This window comes from Hemicordylus capensis, chromosome 4 (genome assembly GCF_027244095.1).
Source record: "Hemicordylus capensis ecotype Gifberg chromosome 4, rHemCap1.1.pri, whole genome shotgun sequence".
NCBI lineage: Eukaryota > Metazoa > Chordata > Lepidosauria > Squamata > Cordylidae > Hemicordylus > Hemicordylus capensis.
In genome coordinates this window covers 149211944-149238498 of record NC_069660.1, presented here as the reverse complement: position 1 = coordinate 149238498, position 26555 = coordinate 149211944, and the positions used below count along the sequence as shown (strand labels likewise).

The window sequence follows — 26555 nt, the reverse complement described above, 5'->3', positions numbered from 1 at the left end:
TCTCTTGAACCTTAATCTGTGTATGTAGCTCCATCTTGTGGTTGAAGAGAACACAGTCTATGGAAAGCCTTAGAATCACACAACTTAAGGATCTCATACGCTTGCTTTCCTTAAGGAAAGTTTGTAATCATGTCATCCATACCAATTCAGGATGGAGGACACATGAATGTTTGAGGTGCAAGTGGGCTAACTTGTGGACCTAACTGATTTGAACCAAATTTGGTATAGTTGTAGTGAGTTACACGTAGGGTCACCTCAACGGCATAGTCTGTGGTGATGTAATCCATCCGAAATTCAAGATGGCGGATGTGTAAATATTTGATGTGTAAGTGGGCTAACCTGTGAGGATAGTAATTATCAATTAAGATTAGAGTGAAAGGAAAGTAGGGAGATTAGTTCTTACCAAAACAAATTGTTATATGTCCATTAATCTCTGATTACAATGAAGTGTCATTGGTGCCCGAGTGCTTTCCAACTGACAACAACAAAAAACAAATAGCTAGAGAGAATCCTGATTGGGATCATGCTGGGGGCAAAAGTTAAACTCCCTGTCACCAATTCTAGAATCTGAATCTTGACTGGGTCCCTGTGGATGCTGTTGAGTACAGAAAAAATAAGGCCATGTCAGGCTCATGTACATTTTTGATATAAAATGCAGTTTGACCATTTGATTTATTATGTATGGCTCATTGACAGACTGGAAGGGAGAAAAAAACATTTTCCCCCTCCCACCAGTTTGCAAACATTTCCCTGCTTGGTAGTCTGGAAGTGATTCTTGCTTGGCATTCATCACAGGCAACCTGGTGAATGGCCATGTACTAGTCTCCCTGTGAAAGCTCATTTATTGTTTATTATTATTCTTTTTTGTTTACACAGTCAGACAGGTGTTACTGACTGGTTTGTTTTATCCATACATCAAGTCCTTCCCAAGGACCTGGGATGACAGAATTTTATTGTCAGTTGTTATAGATATTGTTGCAGAATATAGGCTGTTCCCAGTAAAGCTGCTTTTTGTAATTGGCTGATGGTGATTTCTGTGGCCCCTATGGTGTTGAGGTGCTCTTCAAGGTCTTTTGGAACTGCACCCAGGGCGCCAATGACCACTGGGATTATTTGGGTCTTTTTCTGCCACAGCCTTTCCATTTCAATTTGTAGATCTTTGTATTTGGTGATTTTTTCTATTTCTTTTTCTTCTATTCTGCTATCCCCTGGTATTGCTATGTCGATTATTTTCACTTGTTTTTCTTTCTTCTCGACTACAGTTATATAGCAATAGCAATAGCAATAGCACTTACATTTATATACCGCTTTATAGCCGGAGCTCTCTAAGCGGTTTACAATGATTTAGCATATTGCCCCCCAACATTCTGGGTACTCAGAATGGTGTATCTGGTGTATTGTGTGGCAGGTGTTTGTCTGTTTGTAGTCGGAAGTCCCATAATATTTTTACATCTTCATTTTCTTCAACTTTTTCAATTTTATGTTCTCACCAATGTTTGGCTACAGGTAGCTTGTATTTTTTGCAGATGTTCCAGTGTATCATCCCTGCTACTTTGTCATGCCTTTGTTTGTAGTCAGTCTGTGCGATCTTCTTACAACAGCTGATTAGGTGGTCCACGGTTTCATCTGCTTCTTTACAAAGGCGGCACTTGCTGTTTGTTGTGGATTTTTCTACTTTTGCTCTTATTGCATTTGTTCTTAGTGCCTGTTCTTGCGCAGCCAGTATTAAACCCTCTGTTTCTTTCTTCAAGTTGCCATTCTTAAGCCATTGCCAGGTCTTGGTGATGTCTGATTTCCCACTTATATTGTGCAAATATTGACCATGCAGTGGCTTATTTTTCCATTTTTCTGCTCAGTTCTTGACTTGTTCTTTCTTGTAGGCCTGCTTTGTTTCATTGGTGTTGAATAGTTACTCATTATTGACCATTTGAAGTGCATCTTCTTCACTGTACTGGATATATTCTTCAAGGCCTCTTTTCTCCTCCTCTACTGTTTGATGGACTTGCAGCATTCCTCTTTCACCTGAGCTGTGAGGGAGGTAGAGCCTATCGACATCACTGCGGGGGTGCAGAGCATGATTGATGGTCATGATTTTCCTGGTCTTACGATCCAGCGTCTCTAGCTCTGCCTGGGTCCAGTCTATTATTCCTGCAGTGTATCTGATAACAGGTATAGCCCAGGTGTTTATGGCTTGTATGGTGTTCCCGCCATTGAGTTTGGACTTGAGGATTTTTCGAACTCTCCTGATGTATTCACTTAAAATTTTTCTTTTAACTTCAGTGTGTGCGATGTTATCAGCCTGGAGAATGCCCAAGTATTTGTAATGTTCTTTCTCTTCCAGGTTCTTGATCTTGCTTCCATTGGGCAGTTCTATTCCTTCTGTTTTTCTTATTTCCCCTCTGTTCATTATTAATGCAGCACACTTGTCTAGTCCAAACTCCATTGCTATATCGCTACTGAATATACGGACAGTGCTTAGCAGTGATTCAATTTCTGACTGGGACTTTCCATACAACTTCAGATCGTCCATGTACAGCAGATGGTTGATTTTACTGGATGTTTTAGATGTTTGGTATCCGAGGCCTGTTTTGTTTAGTATTTGTGAAAGTGGGGTCATGGCAATTACAAACAACAGAGGGGATAGTGAGTCCCCTTGGGAAATGCCTCTTCTAATGCTAACCTGTCCAAGTGTCACGCCATTGATTGTTAACTGTGTACTCCACATGCTCATTGCTTTTTAGAAAATAAATATCTGAATGTTTTTGCTGACACCAGTTGTTTCTAAACATTTTAGTATCCATGTGTGAGGCAATGAATCAAAGGCTTTCTTGTAGTCAATCCATGCAACAACTAGATTGGTTTTTCTTCTCTTGCAGTTTTCTAAAATCATTTTATCAATCAGCAGCTGATCTTTTGTGCCGCTGGTGTTCGGGCAATTTCCTTTCTGTTCAACTGGAAGCTGTTTGTTAGTTAATAAGTGTTGCATCACTTCATCTGCTATTATTCCAGTTAATAATCTAACAGCAAAGTTACTGGAAGAAACGTCGCTTAACCGGAAAAAATATACGGAAAATGACAACAAGGAAATAATGATCTGCTATTACAAGTCTAGTCCAACTAGAAGAGGTTATTTAAAAAGAATGTACCAAATTTGGAAAGAGAAGCATCCAGATACAGAAATAACAGAACAAAGGCTAGCAGACCAGAGAAGATACATAATAAGAAATAAAGTATTCACAGGAGTTGAGCTGGAAGAACTGCAAAGAGCAACACAGGCTCAAGATATGGAAGAAGAATTACCACCAATTGAAGAAGTTGCTCAGGCGCAGGTGGAGGAGGTGTTGGAAATTGAGGATGCCACTGTTACTGAACTGTTTCAAAATCAAAACCAGGCAACCTCCCCTTTGCCTTCACCTCAAAAACCCAAATGCCGTTTAACAGAAAAGCAACAAGAACTAAAGCAAAAAATAACTGAACACATGAACCAAACAACCACCAGGGTTCGATTTCCAGCTCTGAAAACAGTTGCCAAAAAACAACTTGCTCAGGCATTAAAAGATGTCAATGCTGCACTTGCAGAGATAACAACCAAGAATTTTTGCAAGAAACAAACCAGCTAATGTACAGTGCAGCAACAATAACAACACAAGAGCTCGGATATAAGATCAGTGGACCTGTAAAAAAGAAAGCAGTACATCACCTAAATGGAAGATTAGATTAGAAAATAAAATCTCCAGGCTTAGATCAGATGCTAGTAAATTGAAAGTTATGAAAGACAAGAAGCTGAAGAATGAAAACACCAAACAGTATCTGATCCAAAAATACCACCTAGATTCAAGGAAAATCAGAGAAGTCCTGGAAATAATAAAGCAGCAAATAACAGCAGTATCAAAGAAGATTAGCAGGTATGAAGCCAGAATTACACAACACAGGCAGAATCTCCAATTCCAGTCAAATCAGAGACGTTTCTACCAAAGCATAGAAGGAGAAACTGCAAGAAACCTAGAAACACCAAATAAAGAAGAAACAGTGCAATTCTGGGGAAAATTATGGGACAATCCAATAGATTATAATAAAAAAGCAGGCTGGATGAAAGAGGTCAAAAAATGTAACCAACAAATGCAAGATCTAATAATAACACCAGAATTAATAAGTGAAAGAGCAAAGAAAATTAAAAATTGGACTGCTCCAGGCGACGATGAACTGCATGGCTTTTGGCTTAAACACCTAACAAGCCTTCATAAACAACTATCAAAACAGTTCAATCACACTTTGCAAGGAGGTGATATTGAACAATGGCTAACAACTGGGAAAACTCATCTCATCATGAAAGACCCAGCAAAAGGTGCACTTCCAAGTAATTATAGACCGATAACCTGCCTATTCAGCTGTGGCAGAATAGCAATAGCAACAGCAATAGCAATAGCACTTACATTTATATACCACTCTATAGCCGGAGCTCTCTAAGCGGTTTACAATGATTTAGCATATTGCCCCCAACATTCTGGGTACTCATTTTACCGCCCTCGGAAGGATGGAAGGCTGAGTCAACCTTGAGCCCCTGGTCAGGATTGAACTTGCAACCTTCTGGTTACAGGGCAGCAGTTTTACCACTGCGCCACCAGGGGCTCTTATAGAAGAAGACCCAAATAATCTCAGTGGTAATTGGTGCCCTGGGTGCAGTTCCAAAAGACCTTGAAGAGCACCTCAACACCATAGGGGCCACAGAAATCACCATCAGCCAATTACAAAAAGCAGCTTTACTGGGAACAGCATATATTCTGTGACGATATCTATAACAATTGACAATAAAATTCTGGCATCCCAGGTCCTTGGGAAGGACTCGATGTCTGGATAAAACAAACCGGTCAGTAACACCTGTCTGACTGTGTAAACAAGAAATAATAATTAAAACAAAATAGGAGGGAGGAGGCGGAGGGGAGGGGAGTGCTCCTCCAGTGAGGGCTGTGGGATTGCACAGTAGTAAATGAATCATGAATCAGTTCAATGGGCTTCCTTTTAAGTGAAGTGAATGTCAAGTAAGTGAATGTTCTTTCTCCTTGCCCTTTGCCTTGTAGTATTTATTATTTATTTATTTAACATATTTGTATTCTGCCCCAAAATGCAAGTCTCTGAACAGTTACTTTTCTGTAGGTGACTGTTCTCTCTCCCTGCCCTTTGCCTTGCAGTAAGCAAGTGGGATTGCACAGAAGTAAATGATTTACTTCAATGGGCTTCCTCTTCAATAAAAGTGCACACGAAAGGGTTGGATTCAGAGAAATCTGCTCAGCTGCACTAGTAGCTAAGCAGAGTCTCTGGCCAAAGCAGAAAATTAAAACGGGACTGCACAAATGACCCCGGTGGAACAATAATACCCCTCCGATCTCCTCCCTTCCCCTCCGTCTCCCCTCCCCTTCTGTGTTGACAAGCACAAGTTATATTAGAAGCAAGTGGAGGAGGATGGAGGTGTGGGGTTTGGGATCTGTGGGGAGGAAAGGTGGGGGAAGTCAAGATTTCTCCCTGCCTGTTTCTCTCCGTGTGGCAAGGGGGTGGAGGAAGCAAGCATGGGTGGGGTGGGGGAAGAACTGTTCATACTGCAACATGCTGCAATGCATAAACTCCATTGCAACGCTACATACCACAGAAAAATACAGCTACTTTCCTGCAATGCTATTACCACGTTATAGGGCCATACCACATCATTAAAAGGACTGGAGGGTGGGAGATCTCCCTATGGCAGTATGCAAAAAAGGCTCTCTGGGTTCTAAAGGAGAATTCAAAGTGTAGCAAAGTTAAAGTATATATCAGAAAATGATTATTCAGAGATGATATCCTAAGGCATGTTGGTACTAAAAGAAAGGAATGGTAATCTCCCCCGCCCCTAAAAATCTAGTGAACAATCATTCTGTATTATTTAGGGATGTGCCCGGAACTGCTCCTCAGTGTTCCGGAGGCAGCAGGGGTGTTCCTTTAAGGGCGGGAGAGGGTGCACTTACCCTTCCCACCACATTTCCCCCGCCGGCACTCCATTGTATCAAAGCCCCTCGGGGCGGCAGCGTTCCTCCCTGCTGCCCTGTTGCCGTCCTCAGCCAGAAGTGGCCTGAAGTACCGGGCGTGCATGTGCCTGTTGCGTGCACGCATGCACCCAACTGCCATGCACGCGATGGGTGCATGAGTGCCCAGTACTTCAGGCCACTTCCAGCTGAGGATGGCAACGGGGCGGCAGGGAGGTACGCTGCTGCCCTGAGGGGCTTTGATACAACAGTGTGCCAGTGGGGGAAATGTGGCAGGAGGGGTAAGTGCACCCTCCCCCACCCTTAAAGGAACACCTCTACCACCTCCAAAATCCAAAACAGCCCTGGTGGCCAAAATGTTTCGGAGGCTTCTATAATGGCCTCCGAAACATTTTGGGCACATCCGTAATATAATTTACCATTTGCTGCAGGGGGGTGGGGAACTGTTGAATGTCTGCCTGTGAAGCAAAGGTCCTGGGCCTATGGGCCTTTTACAAGGAACTCAGGAGTCCTTCCCCCTTATTAGATACAAGGTTGGTGGGGAGAAAAAGCAGAACTGTGGCACTGAGTACTAGCTGAGGTAAAATGCAGGAGCAGGCCACTGTCAAATAAAACAGTTAGAGCTAAGGAACTGAATTCTAAGTTCCCCTATCCACCTCAGAGACATGTGCTAAACCATTCAAGTGTAATGGTTACCTTTTATTTTCAAGACATTTCTCCTTCTCTGGGAGAAGCGAAGACAGCCCTGCCAGTGGCCCTTCTCAGCTGTTTCCAGGGCTAAAGACAAGCAGAAGACACTGAGGAGCCATGGCTTGCTCCACCTCCCTGGATGTTGTATGGAAGACATACTAGTAAAAGAGACCCGAAAGAATGTGGTGAGTAAAACCTCCCATTCTAAATATAGCATGGCGGGGGAGACCCTACCATAGCAGTGTGATTTCATGAGTGCTTTTGAACTTCTGCTCCTTATAACTTTGCAATTTCCCCACAGATTCATTAAAAACTGATACAATTTTTCGGCAGGCGATCATGAGCTTTAAAATAACTGTTCTAGCACAAACATTGCAAAGAGAAAGCATTAAGAAACCACAGAAGGTGGGGTTTTTTGGGCGGTTAAATAACATGAAGGAATTCTGTTTTACCTCTCCACCATATCTTCAAATATATTAATGGTACTAGAAGAAAGGGAAGAAGAAGAAATGGGAGGAACCAATAAACAGAATGATTGTTTTACCGTTTACTACATTATATTAAATTCATGAGAGTAATTTGAAGGGCCTTTTTCATTTTCTAGGTATGCCAGGAATGGCTGCCATCTTGAACAGAAATAAATGTTTTGATTTATTAGGGCGTAGGCTTTAGATGAATTTGTCCATGATGGTTACTCCAAGACTTGGCAAACCAATAGTTAATTGAAAGATGACCAGGCTTCTTCCAATTTACAGCAAGTAAACTGATGTAGCTGCTATAACTAGGAAGCTGGTTTTGTGATTTGATTAATTTGGATAATGGCTTATCCAGTAAAAAGGGTGTAGAGTCCAAAGGAATATGCTGTTCAAAAACTGAGACAATCTGATGATACACTCTTAGCCAGAACTTAAAAATCTTAGGACAGGACCCAAAGGGTGTAGCAACCAACGGGCCCAAAACATCAACACTGTGACTCTCTCTCTCTTTTTAACCTTTAAGGTTTCTCCAGGGCAGGGGCAGCCTTTGATGCTGCTGTCCTTGGTGGCAGCAGCAGAACTAAACAATGTACCACCTAACCTACTTCACAGGGTTGTTGTGAAAGAGAAACTCAAGGATGTAGTACACCACTCTGGGCTCCTTGGAGGAAGAGCGGGATATAAATGTAATGATGATGATGATGATGATGATGATGATGTGCAAAAAGCTAACTGGGAAGTGGCATGCGTGCACTCGCTACCACCTGCTTGCTTTTCACACACACCCAGCAGCACTCTGTTTAGCTCCAAGGGCAGTAGAGGGGCAAGGCAGGGAAGTTCTGGAACACCCCCCCCAAACGTTGGGGGCCCTCATTGCCCTGGGCCCCCCTAACGATGCCACTGAGTGGAAGCATGTACCTCCTTTATTACACCTTTTCCAGCATAAATTGCTGCAAGTCTTTTAGGAAACTAGTGCCATCTAGTGGGGATTTGGAAAGCTAGCTTTCTGATATTTAAAGACGTATGCTATTGAAAGAAAGAAAAAGGGTGCTTTTTTGTTTTTTTGTTTGGAAGATATGTAATCCTAATGTATAAACTAATAAAGGCTTATAGCAACCAATAGACATTAGTGACATATTTCCCAATTCCATTTTTAATATTAAACATGCAATTGGAAAATAGGCCACTAATGTCTATAGGCCTTTATCATTAGATACAACAGGATTACGTTTCTACCATCCTCCCTTTTTTTTCTTTCAAAAACATACTTCTTGTTGCTCTTAGCTGCCTCAAGAAGCCACACCCACTTTAAATTAACATTCAGGGACTGGATACCCGCAGAGGTGCACCTAGGTAATTTTGGAGGCTGTACCTGTAATAAAGTTGTGGTCCATAGAAGACCCTCTGTATCTTACTAATTTTGTCCCAGTGATATGATGAATGGCTGGATTGTCCATAATTTGCCAGATTAAAAAGTAACAACCTTGCTGTCTCAAGAAATGTAGAAAAGAAACTGAAAAAAGGGATGAGAGTGACAGAGGCAAAGATAACAAAGAAGGAATGAGAACAGGGGGAAAAAACCCACAGGCAAATGCACTAGGAAGCAACTTGTGACATTGAAGATCTGTTATTAAGATCTCCGGCAGTTTTTGCAAAAGTTAATAAGTCACTTGGGAGACCCTGAGCTGTTTTGGAATAATAGTGCTGGGAAAGGGGTAGCACGTTCCCTGAAATCTTTTCCTGATTAAAATCCCGCCCTACCAAGAAACCTCTATTTGTGCCATGGAGGAAAACTTACAGATCCCTTCATGTTATCTGTAAAGCTCCCTCCTCCCAGGCAAGTATCGGCTGTGGGAGGGGAAGAATTTTATTCAGAAAAGCAGCGGTGGGGGGAGGGAGATTAAACCTCCCTACCCCCATGAAGTGATAAATTAAACAAAACAGGAGATCCTAATGACAGTTCTCCCTATCACATCTAGTAGTTGCACGCTTAAATTTTGTTTCAGTCAGAATGGTGACTAAGGGATAGAGCTGAAGGCTTTGTGGAAGAAGTAAAGTAAGGTTGTGCTGTTGAGTTGGTTTCGGCTCCTGGTGACCACAGAGCCCTGTGGGTGTCTTTGGTAGAATACAGGAGGGGTTTACCATTGCCTCCTCCCGCGCAGTATGAGATGATGCCCTTCAGCATCTTCCTATATTACTGCTGCCGGATATAGGTGTTTCCCAGTGGGGATTCGAACCGGCAACCTCTGGCTTAATAATCGAGTCATTAGGTAGGTCTGAAAAGGAATTTGAAGAAAGGCAGGGAGGTGGAAATACCTAGGTATTCAGAGAGGGATTTCCAGACATAATGGAAACAAGCAGAGTCCATTTAAGAGAACAATGGACTTTGAGCTAGCTGAGGGTGGCAGAGTATATTATTTATTATTATTATGAGTAGTAGTCATCTGCTTTTCTAGAAACCATTCAAACATTATTACAAAATAACCTATTAAACTAAACAAAAAAACACCATTACAAACACAACATAAATTATAAAAGGTAGCAGCAATATAACAAGTATATAAAAGCAGTAGTCATAAAGCTACTGGCTTACATGAGGTGCATTGTGTTATCCCTCCATAATGCTGTGCCCCAAGGCTCCTGGGGACTTGAAAGGCAGCCCTGCCGTGGCTCTGATTGCCTGGCTGCAGAAGCAGCACTACTGCTGATCTCCCCATTTTTGTGAATACGGAGACCGGCAGTAGCACTGCTTGAGCAACTGCCTCTTCAGAGCAGTGTCAGGTGTAACATAAAACCACAGCATTAATTAATTAAAATAAATGCCAAAATGAAAATGTCTTCAATAAATCTCTAGAAACAAGGCGAAAGGGAGTCTGGCAGGTTTCTCTAGGGAGGGCGTGCCATCATTTTGGTACCACCACCACAAAGGCCCTTCTCACCACCCATCTGCAGTCATGTAATGACTGGACAGAAATCAGTGCTTCTGACACTGTCTTAAAGCTCAGGCTGGTTCCCAAGTAGCCAGGGCTTTAAAGATTAACACCAGCATTTTAAATTGGACCTGGAAACAAGTAGGTAACCAATGTAGGTGTAATTAGATCAGAGTAATGTGCTCCAAGTCACCTTAAGTGGCACAATAGGGAAATGCTTGACTAACAAGCAGAAGGTTGCCGGTTTGAATCCCCACAGGTATGCTTTCCAGACTATGGAGGTCAGACTATGGGAAACACCTATATTGGGCAGCAGCAATATAGGAAGATGCTGGAAGGCATCATCTCAGACTGCGTGGGAGGAGGCAATGATAGACCCCTCCTGTATTCTACCAAAAGGAAACCACAGGGCTCTGTGGGCACCAGGAGTCGAAATCGACTTGACGGCACACTTCACTTTATCTTTTACCTTTGATGTGCTCCCGTGTTAGGCCACAGAGAAGGCACCTACAATTGGACCAACTGTAGTTTCTGAACCATTTTAAAAGACACTCCTTTGGGCCTCTCCACTATAACTTCATGTGTAATGCAAGTCAATAAAGCTGCCCAAATGCTTCTGAAATCTAACATTCTTAAGATGCAGAATTCCTGCTCAGTGCCAAGACCTCAGAGTAGTTAAGAAAAACAAAGATATATGCAAACATTAAACTACGTGAGAGAGTGATCTTCACTATTTTGAAAGTGGGGGTCACTTTGGCAAAACAAAAACAAACAAACAAAAACCTTCAGTGCGAGAGCTATTTTCCAGTGTGCTGACCTCCACAAATTATTGCATTTTTCTCAGTGCTGGAAGGCCCATGAAGAGACAGATCTCTCTTAAGAGCTCTGTGGGGAAGACCCTGGAAAGGGCTACACTTCCCAGCACTCTGTATATGCCTTCCAAGATGGTGTAGGAGCTTGAGAGGGCTCAGTTTCCCTTAAAGGAGCTCCCTGGGTGCTGGGCAAAGTGGAGCACTGCACGGTGCCAGAGGGACTGTGCAAAGTGTTTCGCTTTGGTTGAAGCTTCACATAGGCCCAATATACAATGAATCAGGGAGTCACACTTAGGGTGCAGTCCCAGGGCCTTACAATGAAGAAAACTGATGTAAGATATTAAAAAGTACAAATTAGGAACAATACAATACAATTATTAACAAAGCCAGATGCAATAATGAGTAGAGCAATGTGATTCACATAGCAGGTAGGGATGTGCATGGAACCAGTTCCGTGCACTCCCAGAAGGGTGTGTGTGTGTGGGGGGGGAGGTTGCTTTAAGCTATGAGGAGGGCGTCCTTACCTCCCCTGCTGTGTTTCCCCCACCGATGCTGCTGTTGAAATAACTGGTGCGGGGCTATATCCCCTCTTGCCGCCCCGGTCAGCGTAATACCAGAAGTGGCTGGGACATGCTTGTGTATCACACCCGTGTGTCCGCCACTTACGGTATTATGCTGACCGGGGGAATGAGGGTATCAGCCGTCCCGTGCCGGCAATTTTGACAGTGGCATCGGTGGGGGAAATGTGGCAGGGGAGGTAAGGACACCCACCCCGTGCCTTAAAGCAACCTCCTCCCCACCTCTGAGAAGGCTCGAATGCCGGTCTTTTGAATTGGTTCGTGCACACCCCTACTAGCAGGTAGTAATTGGGCAGCTGAAAAGAAACAAGGCCCCTGGTCATGATTTTGTTCTTGCTGGGGCATTCCAATCTAATATTGACTGGTGGGCACCAGTACTGGCAGCTCTTTTTCCATATATTGATAAATCCACCAATATCCTGGAAGACTGGAGTTTGGCAATTATCATTCCAATCTACAAAAAACTACAAAGGAAAGATCCTGCCAATTACCATCTGATCAGTCTTCTGAATGTGGTCAGCAAGCTTTACACAAAACATCTATTTGTGAAGTTTTATGATTGGATAGAAGACAATAATATTCTAGCTGAAGAACAAGCAGGATTCAGACCAGAAAGATCTATAATAGATCAATGATTCTCCAACATCTAGTGGAGAAATATGCATATGGCTTTAAAATCCCACTCCATGCTGCCTTTGTAGACTTAAAGTCTGCTTTCGATTCCATCCCCAGAGAGAGGCTATGGAAGAAATTATTACTAACCAACAACTCCTATTGCTGATATATAGGCTGCATAGTAACACTAAACTGAGAGATAGATGTGGTATTCAGGGACAATTAACTGACTCAATCCCTACAAGGCGAGGAGTTAAACAAGGGTGCGTGCTTGCCCCGTTACTATTTAACTACTATATCAACTGAATAGTTCAATGCCTTGATAAAAAAGAGTTTCACCCACCTAAACTGGCACATTGGCATGTCTCACTTCTTCTATATACCGATGACATAGTTATTCTTTCATGGTCTGCGACAGGGCTTAAAAGAGCCCTAAAATCCTTTGTGCAATTCTGTGAGGAGGAAAAGCTGTTGATAAACTACTAAAAGATGAAAATAATGACCTTTGCCAGGAGAGTAAAAGACAACGGCATCAATCGTAACAAAATAGCCAAAATAGCCCAGGTTATCTAGGAATAGCCTTTCACTCTTCAGGTCGAAGAGATGCACACCTAGATTATGTTTCACAAGTAGCACAGAGGAGTGCCTCGGCCATCATGACTTACTATTATACCAAGGGAGGGCGATATGTCCCAGCGGCTTTGAAATTATTTGAGGCAAACGTAGCAGCGCAGCTGCTATATGGTGCTCAGTTGGGCCCTTACTCCAACCTTACCCGGATAGAGACAATACAATCTAAGTTTCTAAGATCAATTATGCAAGCCCCAAAATGCGTCTCCAATACAGCATTAAGACTGGAATTGGGAGTCACACGAGTGGAAACCTGGTTGTAGATTACTACGCTTAACTACTGGTTGAAGGTGGTATTCTCTCACCAAGGGGCCTGGCCCAATGATGCTTGAAGACAGTTTTCAGACACAGTGGAAGTTAGCTGTTAAAAAAAAGCTTGCCTCTTGTGGCTTCATGGGCCATGAGCAAGCAAAAAATGGCTGTTAAAGAAAATTGGACATAGAATAGCAACAGGAGTTAAGCAAGGCCCCCAAACGACTAAAATTATGGAGACATGCCTTGAGCACCAAGCCGGCTGATTACTGTCAAGCCCTAATAGTTCCCAAGTATCACAGAGCATTTGCGTTGGCCGGCTTTGATGTGTTGCCCTCAGCAGTGCTATATGGCAGATATGGTGGGACTCCCTACTCTCAACACTACTTCCCCTGTAGTACACAGGCCATAGAGGACGTGGGTCATGTTTTATTATATTGTAACTTTTTCAGGGATTCACGTGATTTTACCCTTGATTAAGGATCTACCAGGCAGAGGAGATGAAGCAGATGTTTTATTTCTTTTATCAGATCATCAAGCCCATGTTACCCATAACATGGCTAAATTTTGTTTTAATAGCAATGAATATATGACAACAACTAATGATCACTGTAGTGGAATAATTTATCATGCTGCTGTATATTCGTAAAGCAATGCTGTTGTTATACTGTACGTGTATGACACTGTGTTTTTTCTTCATGTTTCTGTACTGGTCAAAGCAATAAAGACTATCTATCTATCTATCTATCTATCTGTCTGTCTGTCTGTCTATCTATCTACTAGCAGATATCTCTTGAAGAAAAGATGGTGACAAGCTTGTATCTGTTAATTTTATTAATTTTATTTGTTGTTCAATTATTATACCACCTTTCATAAAGCATCCCAAGGCAGTTTACAAGAGTTAAAATACAATAAAATTCCATAGAAATAATTTAAAACCTTAAAATCAGTTAAACCTTAAAAACCACAAAACACCAAAAAACAACCATAAAAAAGACAACAGAAGAAGGAAAGCTGAGAGAGCCTCTCAGCTTTCCTGCTTCTGTTGTCTTTTTTATGGTTGTTTTAAAGCAGCCACAGATGTCAAAGAGTGGACATTCATTGGGAGAGCATTCCAGAGCCTGGGGGCAACAACAGAGAAGGCCCTGTCCTGAGTGCACAACAATTTAGCTTCTCTCATTGTTGGCACACGGACCAAAGGCCCCGCTGACAATTTTTTTGGGCAGGCAGAAACCCTTGGGAGCAGGCAGTCCTTCAGGTCTCTAGGCCCAAACCATTAAGGGATTTAAAAGTAATAATCAGCACCTTGAATTGGATCCAGAAAGAAATTGGCAGCCAGTGCAGCTCTTTCAAAATAAGTGTAATGTGCTCTGTGTGAGCAGTTCCAGAGAGAACCCTTGCAGCTGCATTCTGTACCAACTGTAGTTTCTGAATATTTTTCAAAGGCAGCCCCACATAAAGCATATTGCAATAATCCAGCCGTGACATTACTAAGGCATGGGTAACGGTGGCCAGATCTGCCTTCTTGAAAAAGGGACGCAGCTGGTGCACTAGCCGAAGCTATGCAAAGGCATCCTGGCTACCTCCTCTACCTGAGCATCCAAAAGCAGAGCCTGGTCCAGCAACATCCCCAAGCTGCACACTTGCTCTTTCAAGGGGAGCACAACCCCATCCAGAGCTGGTTCCTGATTGGCTTTTCTACTGACCAGTAGCACCTCTGTCTTCTCTGGGTTTATCCTCAGTTTGCTAGCCAACATCCAGCTTCCCTAGGATCTGATTTCAGGGAAAGGTAGAGCGGAGTGTCATCTGCATATTGATGACACTTCAGTCCAAATGCCTTGATGGCCACTCCCAGTGGTTTCATGTAGATGTTAAACAGCATGGGGGACAATATTGAGCCTTGGCAGGGTGCCAGAGGCCATGGAGTCGAGCAGAAGTCCCCCAGCACCAGCTTCAGGAACCTCTCCCCAAGAAAGGACCGGGACCATTCCAATGCATATTCCCCAATCGCTATACCTGAGAGGCGGTCCAGAAGGCTACATGGTTGATGGTACTGAATGCTGCTAAGAGGTCTAGCAGAACCAACAGGGACACACTTCCCCTGTATAGCTCCTGGCGTTGATCATCCTCCAAGGCGACCAAGGCAGTTTCAGTCCCAAACCCTGGGTTAAAAACCAGATTGAAAAGGGTCTCGATAACCCGTATCATCCAAGACCCTTTGCAGCTGTACAGACACTACATGCTCTCTCGCCTTGCTTAAAAAGGGAAGATTTGAAACAGGCCAATACTTATCAATGCTGGTGGAATCAAGGGAGGGTTTTTTAAATAGTGGTATTTCCATCACCTATTTGAGTCTTGATGGCAATTTTGCCTTCCCTTAGTGAAGCATTAATAATGGGCTCCAACCACCTAACTGTTCTTTCCCCAGCAGATTTTACTAGCTATAAAGGGCAAGGGTCCAGGGCACATGATGTTGCCCACACACCACTGAGGATCTTGTCCACTCCTTCAGGCTGCACACCACTTCTTCAGGCTGCTGAATCCATCACAATCAGACCAGATGGTTGCTGAGGCACGTCTCCTCCAAAATCCTGGTGTCCAGATCAGCATGGATGCAAGCGACTTTATCTGTGAAGTGACTAGCAAACTGGTCACAGCAGGCTGCTGATGGTTCTTAATGGGGATATAGATCGGATTAAAAGGGTTGTAATATGTGAGGGCTAGTTTCATCAGCCAAGCTCCAAAGTCCATGTGAGAAGTGGGGTGCTGGGGAATTTAGCATAAAAGGGCAGAGAAAAGCCAGAGGTGCAGCTGCTGGTCTATCCGCTTGTGCGAGCCTTCAGTGTAGGACATCAGTCTGAGAGGAAGTTATGTTCAAGGTCCTCCAGTTTTAGCTTTAGTCTCTTGTTTTGTTTTTTGTTTTAGTGGTTTGTGCCAGGCAGCTCACAGGGATGTGTCTGGGCTCTCTGGTTAAGGATGGAGCAGGGTGTGTGTTCAATGAGATTCAGGCTGCTATTTCAGTAGTGTAGGGTGAATAGAGGATCAGGCGTTGGCAGGCCAATATGCTGTTACAGGGAAAAGGAGTCCAGTAATTTAATTACCATTTCCCCTTCTGGCTGCCCTGTCAGCTGTCAGGCCTTGGGAAGTAGTTCCAGCTCCCCACTGAACCTAACCATGCTCCTTTGTAATGCCATGTCAGTTCAAAATAAGAATGAAATCATCCCGAATTTGACCGTGGATGAAAGAGATGAACTGGCTTGTATAACTGAGACCTGGTTGGTGGAGGCAAGTGGTTCTGTGTGGGCCCAACATCTTCCCCCAGGTTGCTCTTTTGCCGAGCAGGTAGGGGAAGTGGGCAGGGTGTGTGTGTGGAGTGGCTGTAGTCCATAAGGATAACATCTCCTTTGACAGGATCGCTGTGAGTGAATTGACTTATATTGAGTGTGTGTGCCTTGCGTTGGGCACTTGGGTTAGATTGGTGATTCTGTTGGTGTACTGTCCACCTGACCCCGCTACCTAACAGACTCCCTAACTGAGCTGATGGATCTGGTCACTGAGTTGGTCTTGGAGTCACCCAGGCTTTTGGTGCTTGATGATTTCAACGTCCACTTTGGGACTGGCTGTGGCTTGTCTGGTGCTGCTCAGGAGTTCATAGTGGCCATGACAACTATGAGCCTATCCCAATTAGTCCTAGAACCTACGCATCTTGCTGGTCACATGTTGGATTTGGTCTTTTGCTCAGATCAGGTGCGTGTTCCATGGGTAGGGTCTCCTGTAGTTTCCCCATTGTCATGGATGGACCACTTCCTGGTTAAGATTGGGCTCACAGTCACGTCTGACTCCTGCAAGGGTGGTGGACCTATAAGAATGGTCCACCCAAGAAGGCTGTTGGATCCAGTAGGATTCCAAAGGGCCTTGGAAGGTGGATACCTGGAACAGGGAAATTATCAGTGCAGTAGACATGATTGCTCCTAAGCGTCCTCTCCAACCCACTTCAGAATTAGCTCCAAGGTAAGCGGAAGAGCTACAGGAGTTAAAGCAGTAAGGTAGATGACTGGACCACAAATGGAGGACCCATCTTGAATTCGACAAGAACACAGCATATAGCCCATTTGAAGGCAGATGCTGTGGCAATACGTGCAGCAAGGAAGTGATTTTATTCTGCGTGTATTGTGTCTGCAATTTCTTGTCCAGCAGAACGGTTCCCGATTGTTAGGGGTTTAACTCAAGCCCCTTCTGTTTTAAATCTGTTTCCGGAAACATGTCTCACTGTGACTCATTCAATGAGTTCTTTGCAGATAAAATATCTCTCATTCAGGCTGATCAGGACTCCAATATATTTTCAGGGCCAGTTAGGGAGGTGTCCAGAAATCCTTCTTGCAATATTAGATTGGATCAGTTTCAGTTCATGACTCTTGAGGGTGTGGACAAGCTGCTTGGAGCGATACAGCCTACCATCTGTCCTTTGGATCCTTGCCCTACATGGCTGATTTGATCTTGCAGGGAGGATATTTTTATTTTTTTTTAACATTTATATTCTGCTCTTCCTCCAAGGAGCCCAGAGTGGTGTACATAGTTAAGTTTTTCCTCACAACAACCCTGTGAAATAGGTTAGGCTGAGAGAGAAGTGACTGGCTCAGAGTTACCCAGCAAGTATCATGGCTGAATGGGGATTTGAACTTGTGTCTCCCTGGTCCTAGTCCAGCACTAACCACTACACCACACTGGTTGTTGGAGCTGGCCTAGTTGATATCATTAATACCTAACTGAGGGAGGGCAGGATGCCACCTTGTTTGAAGGAGGCAGTGGTTAGACCCCCTTCTTAAGAAGCCCACTCTGGATCCCCTGGTGATGGATAATTATAGGCCAGTCTCCAACCTCCCATGGTTGAGTAAAATGATTGAGAGGGCAGTGGCTGACCAGCTCCAAATGGTCTTGGAGGAAACTGATTGTCTAGACCCATTTCAAACTGGCTTTCGGGCAGGCTATGAGGTTGATATGGCCTTGGCCAGCCTGATAAATGATCTTTGCCAGGGAATTGACAGAGGAAGTGTCTCTTTGCTGGTTCTTTTGAATCTCTCAGTGGCTTTCAATACCATTGACCATGGTATCCTTCTGGATTGCCTGAGGGATTTGGGGATAGGAAGCACTGTTTCACAGTGGTTCCTCTCCTATGTCTCAGGTAGATTTCAGATGGTGGTGCTTGGAGACAGTTACTCTTCAGAACATGAGCTACTATATGGAGTCCCTCAGGACTCTATTCTGTCACCAATGCTTTTTAACATCTATATGTAAGCGCTGGGTGAGGTCATCAAGGAACTTAGTGTAATCAATATGCTGATGACACCCAAATCTCTTTCTCCTTGTCATCAATATCAGGAAATGGCAGTAGCTCCTTAAATGCCTGCCTATAGGCAGTAATGGGCTGGATGAGGGATAATAAACTGAGGCTGAATCCAAGCAAGACAGAAGTGCTCATTGTTGGGGATCATAATCTGCAAGATGGGATAGAACTTCTTGTTCTAAAAAGATTACACTCTCCCAGAAAGAACAGGTCTATAGCTTGGGAGTGCTCTTGGACCTGGGTCTCACCCTGGTGCCTCAGGTTGAGGCTGTCGTCAGGAGCACTTTTTACCAGCTCTGATTGATTTGACAACTCCACCTGTTTTCCGAACTGGAAACAGTAGTACACCAGCTAGTAACCTCCAGGTTAGACTACTACAATACACTCTATGTAGGGCTGCCTTTGTACTGTACATAGTTCAGAAACTTTAGTTGGTTCAAAATGCAGCAACCAGTTTGTTCTATGTGATATCTCAGTACACCTTATGTCTGTTCATAAACAGTTGCACTGTGGCTGCTGATATATTCCTGGGCAAAGTACAAAGTTCTGGTTATTACCTTTAAAGCCTTGATTGGCTTTTGTCTGGGTTACCCAGACAAAATGAATGAATAAATTAAATTAAATCTTTTCAGGGCTCATCTGCCTAAGAGGATGGATTAAAACAGGGCACAACTGATCCACAGCTAAACGTCTATAATTGATTTAAATTAGAGAGAGTTAGACATTGGCTTTAAGAAAGATATGGGTCTGGAAACCCCAACTGTCCTAAACCATAGTGAACTGGAGGGGTGGGGTATTAATATTTTAAATAAATAATAAATAAACCCTGTGTTCCCCTTGTAACCTACTAACTGTCTGCCCTGAAAGCCAATCTACACATTGTGCTAATTGTATTATCTGCTTAACACTGGAAGTGCCTTTTCTTTAATAATAAACAGCCACCTGATCTGGACTGGGTGAGATGAGATGAGCATCTGGAGTGAGAGGGGATTAACACTTTCCTCCTGTACTGTTTTTTCTACTGAAAACCATTCCCCCAAAATTGTTATATGCCTTTAAATTGGGATTTCTACCCAATAACCTCTTTAGGAGGCAAAGCAAATGGCAATTTTGAGGGGACAGTTTTCAGTGGGGGAAATGGTACAGAGGGAAGGGCAAACTCCTCCCCAATACTGTGGTTCTGATATGCTCCCCAATTATTTTGGAAAATAGTCGGTGTTTCCAGTATTAAGCAGAGCTTGATGAGCATAATGTGTAGTTTGGTCCCGAGGCACTTGGATCTTGCTGCTATCTTTTCTGGTTGGAGATCCCTAATGCCTTAACCGTGAGCTGTATTTGGTGTGGTTGGGCCACCAGTGGAATATGCCCACTTTATCTTCTGACTTTGCATAATAGAATGAACACCATTGATTTATATAAAGCATCTGTACCGGAAAACACTGAAGTCTGGCTATAAGAATTAATGTAATCGCCTGTCACATTCATATACTAGCAAGGTTTATATGTGCTTGATCTTCTCTGGTCTCGAAAGGCAGAACAGTAATTTGCAGTAACATTTCCCAGCCCCTTGCTGTGCTTATATTATGTAGCATCACCGTTTTGTCAGTCAGATTGCTTCAAGGTCGACACCATGTTATTCAAGTGAGCTGAGTGGAAAGCAAAACAAAGATATACCTGTATAACTCACCCCTTCATGGAGGAGAAAGACTATTCCCTGGTGTCCTTAGGAGGGGTTGAGCAGGGCTGTGTTATCACACCAGCCCCTGTGGAGCTGAGGGTGGGGCAAAGATGGTGGTCAGCAAGAGCAGGTCTTCTAGTTGTCCAGATGAGCAAGCAAACCAGACCCAGAAGCCTTTATAGGGGTCAGGGTATATTACCAGATCTGATTTGTGTATGGAGGCTTCCTTGGCTGATGTGTCTGGTCCAGGGGTGGCTCAACGCCTTGTGGGGCCTCAGGCAGTGCCAAATGCTGCCTTGTCCCATGTCTCTCGTTCAGGTCAGCCCTTTTCCAAGACTGACTTTTGCAAGCTTTGAACGTGGCAGAAGGGTGGGGAGGAGGGAACTGGAGTGCAGATGGAGGGAAAGATTGAGGACCAAATACTCATGGAGCTTTTTCAGACAGCACGCTTTACCGTGGGTTTATTGCGAGGCTTTACTGCGATGCAAAAAGAGGATTTTTTTTTTTTAACCCTGGACATAAATCAGGCTAGGTTCCAATGCGGAGGGGGAAATCCGAATTGTGTGTGAAATGCTCTCTGAAATATCGCATGGACTTTGGGGTAAATCTGGCAGATATGTGAATGCGCACCCACCCTCCCAAAGTAAAGTTGCCTTCTGAAAAAACTCATGATAAATTTTTGAGGGGAGAGGAATGATACTTTTAGTGGGTAGAAAATATCTTTTGGGGGTTGAAGATATGGGTTATTAGGTTGGGGAATTCAGGGGGGAATTCAGTAAAATTAGGCGGGGAACTCCTCATATTCTTAGTTGTCAGCAGCTTCTTCTTGTGCTTCTTGCAAGCTGTGCAGGGAATGTGAGGGAGAGGAGGGCAAGCTTCTCTCTTCTCCCTGTACTCCTTGCAATGCTTGCAAGGGCCAATCATGCCTGGAGAGCTGCTCCAATGGCAGTAGCAGCAGCAGGGGCACCTCAACAATCTGCTGCCTGAGGAGACTACATCTCTTCATCTCATGAAAGGACTTTCCTGGACTGGTCTCCCCCTACCTGGGTGGTGATGCTCTAGCTGAGTCCCCACCTCTCATCATAAGAGGAACTTGTGTAATTTTTGTTGAATTACAAAATGGATGGGAACACAGAGGGTAGACTGAAAGCAAAACATATGGTTTTACTCTTCTGTTGTCATAAGCCACACATACTTGTGTTAATAATTTCTGGCACATCAATATCCTGAGAGAAGAAAGGGCAGGGGGACACACTCTGCCATTCAATTTAAGAAAGCTTTACTTCCAGGAATCCTTTAAAGAACTATTCCACACCTCAGGTAGATGGGCAAGCAGCTATTTACAGACTGGATTTAAATTTTGCTGCAAGAGGACAGTCCATAATCTTCAACTTTAATCCCAAGTAAAAATTCAGATCTGTTTCTTAGTCTACACTGAGTTATAAGTATCCTAATTCAAAGAAAGACTAAGATCATAGAGTCCACAAAGCACACACAGGAACACAGTTCTATTTTTAGCTTCTCTCCATTAGATTAAAGACTAAGGAGTGTGTGTAGAATGGATCCTGCACTGGTAATGAAACTGTAGCTCTCCATTGACTGTGTCCTTTTTTGCAAAATTGCACTGGGACCTGAAGTGCTAACCTACAGCCTTTCAGAACTTCAAAGCCTGACCGTGAGGCTTGGTGGAAAATGCACACTTTTAAAAGCGCCCCCCCTTTCCCCCCAAGAAACCAGCTCTGAATCTCGTTTCTTTAAAAGCTATGAGATACATTTTGATGTTGGTTATTTAGCACAGCACTGGTGAATAAATCGAAATTACTTTTAAAAGTGCAAAAATAATAAAACCAGGCAATTCCACAGAGACTTGTAGAAGGTAGGCATGGCTGCTGTGTTTGAGACCAGGGCTCTAGGCCAAATATTTCAGAAAGACATTCCATAGTTTCAGTAGAGACTGCAGGAAATGGCTCCATATGACTAGGATTTGGGGAGTGCTGTGTTTTTGTATGCTCTGGTATAGACCTTTCTGGATCTCTTTACTAGAGAAAGAAATATTTGGCTTGTTATCCTTTCCAAACTTAAGGCTAGTGTATTTGGATATGGGGGAGGGGGGAGTGAGGAGAGAAAGGTGACAGGTAATTTTCCCCTTCTAAAGTGTCTAGAATAAATTTTCATAAATATGAAAGAGTTCTTGTCTGGAAATTATCCTTTTACAGTCATGATCCCTCTCTAACCACGGTTTTGTCAACCGTGGTTTTGTATATACGTGAATGGATTTTTGTGGGTGGGCCAGAACACAAGTATACACAATTTCTCTCGTCAGCTGGGTTGTGAGACTTGTGACCAGCACTGCACGCAAGAGAGAAGCAGAGGAGAGAGAGAGAATAGAGATCAGAGACAGAGAGAGAACAACATGGTTCCCAAGTGTGTCAGAAAAGGAGAGGAAGGTGCTGTGGCCAAGCGACCAAGACATGTGATGTCCCTGGAGGCCAAGATCAAAGTTCTGGACTGCCTGAGAAAAGGCCAAAGCAACTGCGTGGTTGAAAGATGGTTTGGGGTCAATGAATCCACCACCTGCACCATCAAGAAAAATGAAACCGCCATTAGAGGCAGTGTTGCCAGTGGGACCCAGTCCTCTCTAAAAGTGTCCTACATGCCATGAGACCCACAACATCAAAAAGATGGAGAAGGCTTTGACTATTTGGATGGAAGACCAGATCCAGAAAAAAGTTCCTTTCAGTATCTGTATGATCTGCATCAAGGCAAGGAAAATCTGCAAACATCTGGTAGAGAACTCTGGAGAGGGAGACCCAAAGAAATTCCAAGCAAGCAAGGGCTGGTTTGAGAACTTCAAGAAGTGTTTCAGCCTCCACAATGTGAAATTGGTTGGGGTAATCACATCGGTGGACCAGGAGGCTGCAGGCACTTTTCCTGCAGAGCTGAAGAAACTGATCCAAGCAAAGGGCTATGTGCCTAACTAGGTCTTCCATGCCAATGAGACTGGCCTCTTTTTTGGAAGAGGATACCCAACATGTGCCTTGTCAGCATTGGTATCAACCAGTGTCTTTATGCCACCTTTATGCATTATATATTTTGTAAACATTCCTATGGCAAAATACATGTGTTGCTACATTGTATTCATGACAGAATCATGCCATCTTCTCCATAACTGGCCATTGATAGCCCCTGATATAGTTTGATTGATTGGTCGGTCAATAAAAGATATTACAAAAACAGCATAAAATGCTAGTGCTGTTTCCTTTTAAGGAAATTGAAGTGTGCTCCTTGGACTGCCATGTAAGCATACTTGGAATCAGTGTCCTTGAAAGCATATTATGTGTACAAATAAGCCCTATTCACAGGTTACGTTCAATGCACAAACAATGGTACACTTCATATCTGTAGCCTGTGTTTGAGGGGCCTGTACCCAGGTCCAGCTTTTAAATGAATCCATGTACAAGCATTCACAGAAAAATGTGTACATGTGTAGCATCTGTAACATCTGAACATAATCTAACATCTGAATAGGGCTATAGATATAAAGAAAATCAGAATTTATCTGATGACATTTTCAGCTCAGTACAGAAAGGAGTGCTTACACATGCATTGTAGAATGTGGAGCTGGTTTTATCACCTTTTTGAGACAGAGGATGTGTCTGGATCTGGATTTTAAAACATCAGCACATGTGGTACAAGAAGTCCATATAGAGTTTTGTGACCCCTTCTTTGCATTTGTGCACCTTTTGGAAGTTTGGAACTCATGAAGCTATAAAACAAAGGGATTATTGAAAGAATAGTTGGGTGCTTTTAGATTTTATGTATTAGCCCATATGAAATATCAGCATAATGGGTATTATTGGTTATTTTAATGTGTATGTATATGTGAATTTTGATGATTTTAAGGATTTATGTATTGATTTGAGTATATATGTGGGTAATTCTAAAACAGTATATATTAAATATCCAGCAACTTTCATCCTTTGCTGTTTTGAGAAAAATCCTTACAATATTAGGTTGCAGTTGAATGTGTCCCCTTAATGTCTTTTTACAGATTTATTTAATATTGCATACAGCAAAGGTTTTGTGTGGGTGGGTTCCTGTGGTACAATATAGTGTTTCTATTGGACTCACCTAGGTCCTTCTTCTTTTTTGTTCTTCTTTTCTTTCACCTGAAACATGTCCTTTATTTTTATTTATTTTTTGTGGGGGGGACTCTTTAAAAAGTTGAAAAACTTCTGTGGAGAGGGGTGGGAAAGTTGGCCTCATGACTGTAAACTATGAGAGCAGGTCTGCCCTTCCCCGTGCCAGGGATGCACCTAGGCAATTGGGGTGCCTCCAGCAGCCACCCTGCGCCCACCATGCCATGCCTCTGTTTTTTTTGTTTTTGCATTCTTACATGTTACAGAGGAAGCATGCAGGTTTATTATAAACTTTGTGTCCAACTGCACAAGCAGCGGCTGCAGCCCACCCCTACCCACAAGCATCCCCTTCCTTCAGAATTTGCTTACAGAAGGAAAAAGGCGAATGAATCGAAAGTGACCGAGAAGGAGGGAGGGGAAATAAGAAGGACAAAGAAAAAGGGGAAGCACAAAAAATGAAGATGGCCCACAAAGAATGAGAGGGCGCAACAGAAGGCTGTAATGTACTTTTTGTATAAGGTTATGACAATGGAAAGCAAACAATTACCCCCGCCCCCTCTGTTTCTTCTTAGGAAACAACCCACATCCTTATTAAACTCAATAGGCCCTACTGTACAAAATCTTAGTTTCTGCTGCACATAGTTTGATGCACTGCACATTAAAATGAACACTGGACAAAGGGACCTCCTCTCTGTCCTCTCAAAAGACCCACCATGGTAGCTCATGGCCCCACAGGGGATGGATGAATCCCGCTAAGGATGCTACTCTTACATTTTTAGGCATTCTAGCGATTGCCTCCTTACAGCTATTATTTCTGCCACTATATTTAAACCATATGTTGTTGTTGGAAGTGCTTTTGCTTAATGTTTTGTTGACATTCTGTCAGCTGGTATGTACCCCTCACTTCCTGCCCCTCTGGCTGCTGCCGCCACCAACAGCACTGCAATTACTCTCCAGTATATTATTTTATCAGGAAGCACAAAGGTGTCACATAGAAATACGGAAGCACTCAGTTGCTGTTGAAAGTCACTTTGCTCAGAGTGTTTTTTGCTCAGAATGTTTTTCCTTGAGGATTGACTGGTTGGTAGGGTGGGGGGGGCAGAGGCGCTCTTACCCCTGGACATTGGGGCCCTGGTCCATGGCCCTCAGGGACAGACTCCAAATGGTCAGGGGGCCCCCCTCCTGCAACCACCTGTGCCCTCCTCGCCACACCATACCTCCGGTGTTTTTGTTTTGTATAATTTAAGTGAGGAGTGGCAGCTGGGGAGTAAGCTTAGCAAGACTTGCCTACCTGCTCCCCCGGTGTTGTCCGAAGTGACCGCTGGGCTTGTCTGTTCAGCCCAGTGGCTCTTGATAACTGCGAGGCGCTCCAGCGCGTGGCATCATGGGCTTGTGGAAATCTATTTTAACTGCACCGGTGTGCTGTAGCGCCTGGCAGTAAACAAGAGCCTCTGGGCTGAATGGACAGGCCGAGTGGTCACTCCGGCCACCACCACTGTACAGTGACTTATATTATATTATTATTTTTTAATTTTTTTAACCTATAGTCCCTTTGGAGGGCTTCCTAAAGGCCATGGGGAGTGGTCTGCAAAGGTTTCCCCTCCCCCCTGGCCTCTAGGGCCTTGCAGGGCCCATTTGAGCATGTGTGGTGGCCATTTTTTTAAAAAAAATGGCCGCTGAAAACAAAATAGCCTCTGTGAGTCCTGGGATGGCCTAGGGCCTCACAGAGGCCATTTGAGCATGCACAGTGGCCATTTTGTTTTCAGTGGCCATTTATTTAATTTTTTTAATTTTAAAAAATGGCGCGCCCCTTCAAGTGGCACCCGGGGCATGTGCCCTGCCTGCCCCACCCTAGATACGCCCCTGACCCCTAGTAATACTAGTAATATCCCTAGTATTACTGGGGGAGGAGACCCTCAATTTCCTGTGATTTGCTACTAAGAATATTTCTCCTTATCTCTGCAGGGATGAAGATGAAGAGGGGGCACTGACAGGTAAGTGGATGATGAGAGTGCCTGCTTTTCCTCAGGGCTCCCCAGCCCCCCAGGGAAAGCCTTCTTGGAGAACTGTTTTTCTTAGACAATGGAGAGAGATGGGCACACATCCATCTGATGGATGGATAGCAGGAGGGCAGGTTCAGCCACCTCTATCCTTTGCTGTTGATGCAGCCGAAAGTGTTAGAGGAGATTGTGTGTGTGTGTGTGTGTGTGTCTGTCTGTCTGTCTGTGAGTCACATCTAGCTATCCTCCATTCGAAGAGGAGATGGGGAAAGGGCTGTGGCAGCAGGCAGGTAAGTTTGGTCATTCTCCTTTAGAGGTTGTGCACCTTTGAAAAAGTCCTGCAAGAACCCTTTGCCCACACCCAGCCCCAAGACATCCTCTGGGTCTTTTTCTCCCT

The 26555-nt window shown here is 43.7% G+C and overlaps 1 protein-coding gene across 1 annotated transcript in view; it reads left to right on the top strand.

Moving 5' to 3' along the window:
• LOC128322143 (WASP homolog-associated protein with actin, membranes and microtubules-like) overlaps window positions 1–26555 on the top strand; it is a 52037-nt gene that overhangs the window by 21206 nt on the left and 4276 nt on the right. The window contains exons 2-3 of the transcript XR_008305551.1: window positions 6725–6889; window positions 26124–26152. The gene's annotated coding sequence lies outside the window, so the exon portion shown is untranslated. The remainder of the gene's footprint in view (window positions 1–6724; window positions 6890–26123; window positions 26153–26555) is intronic.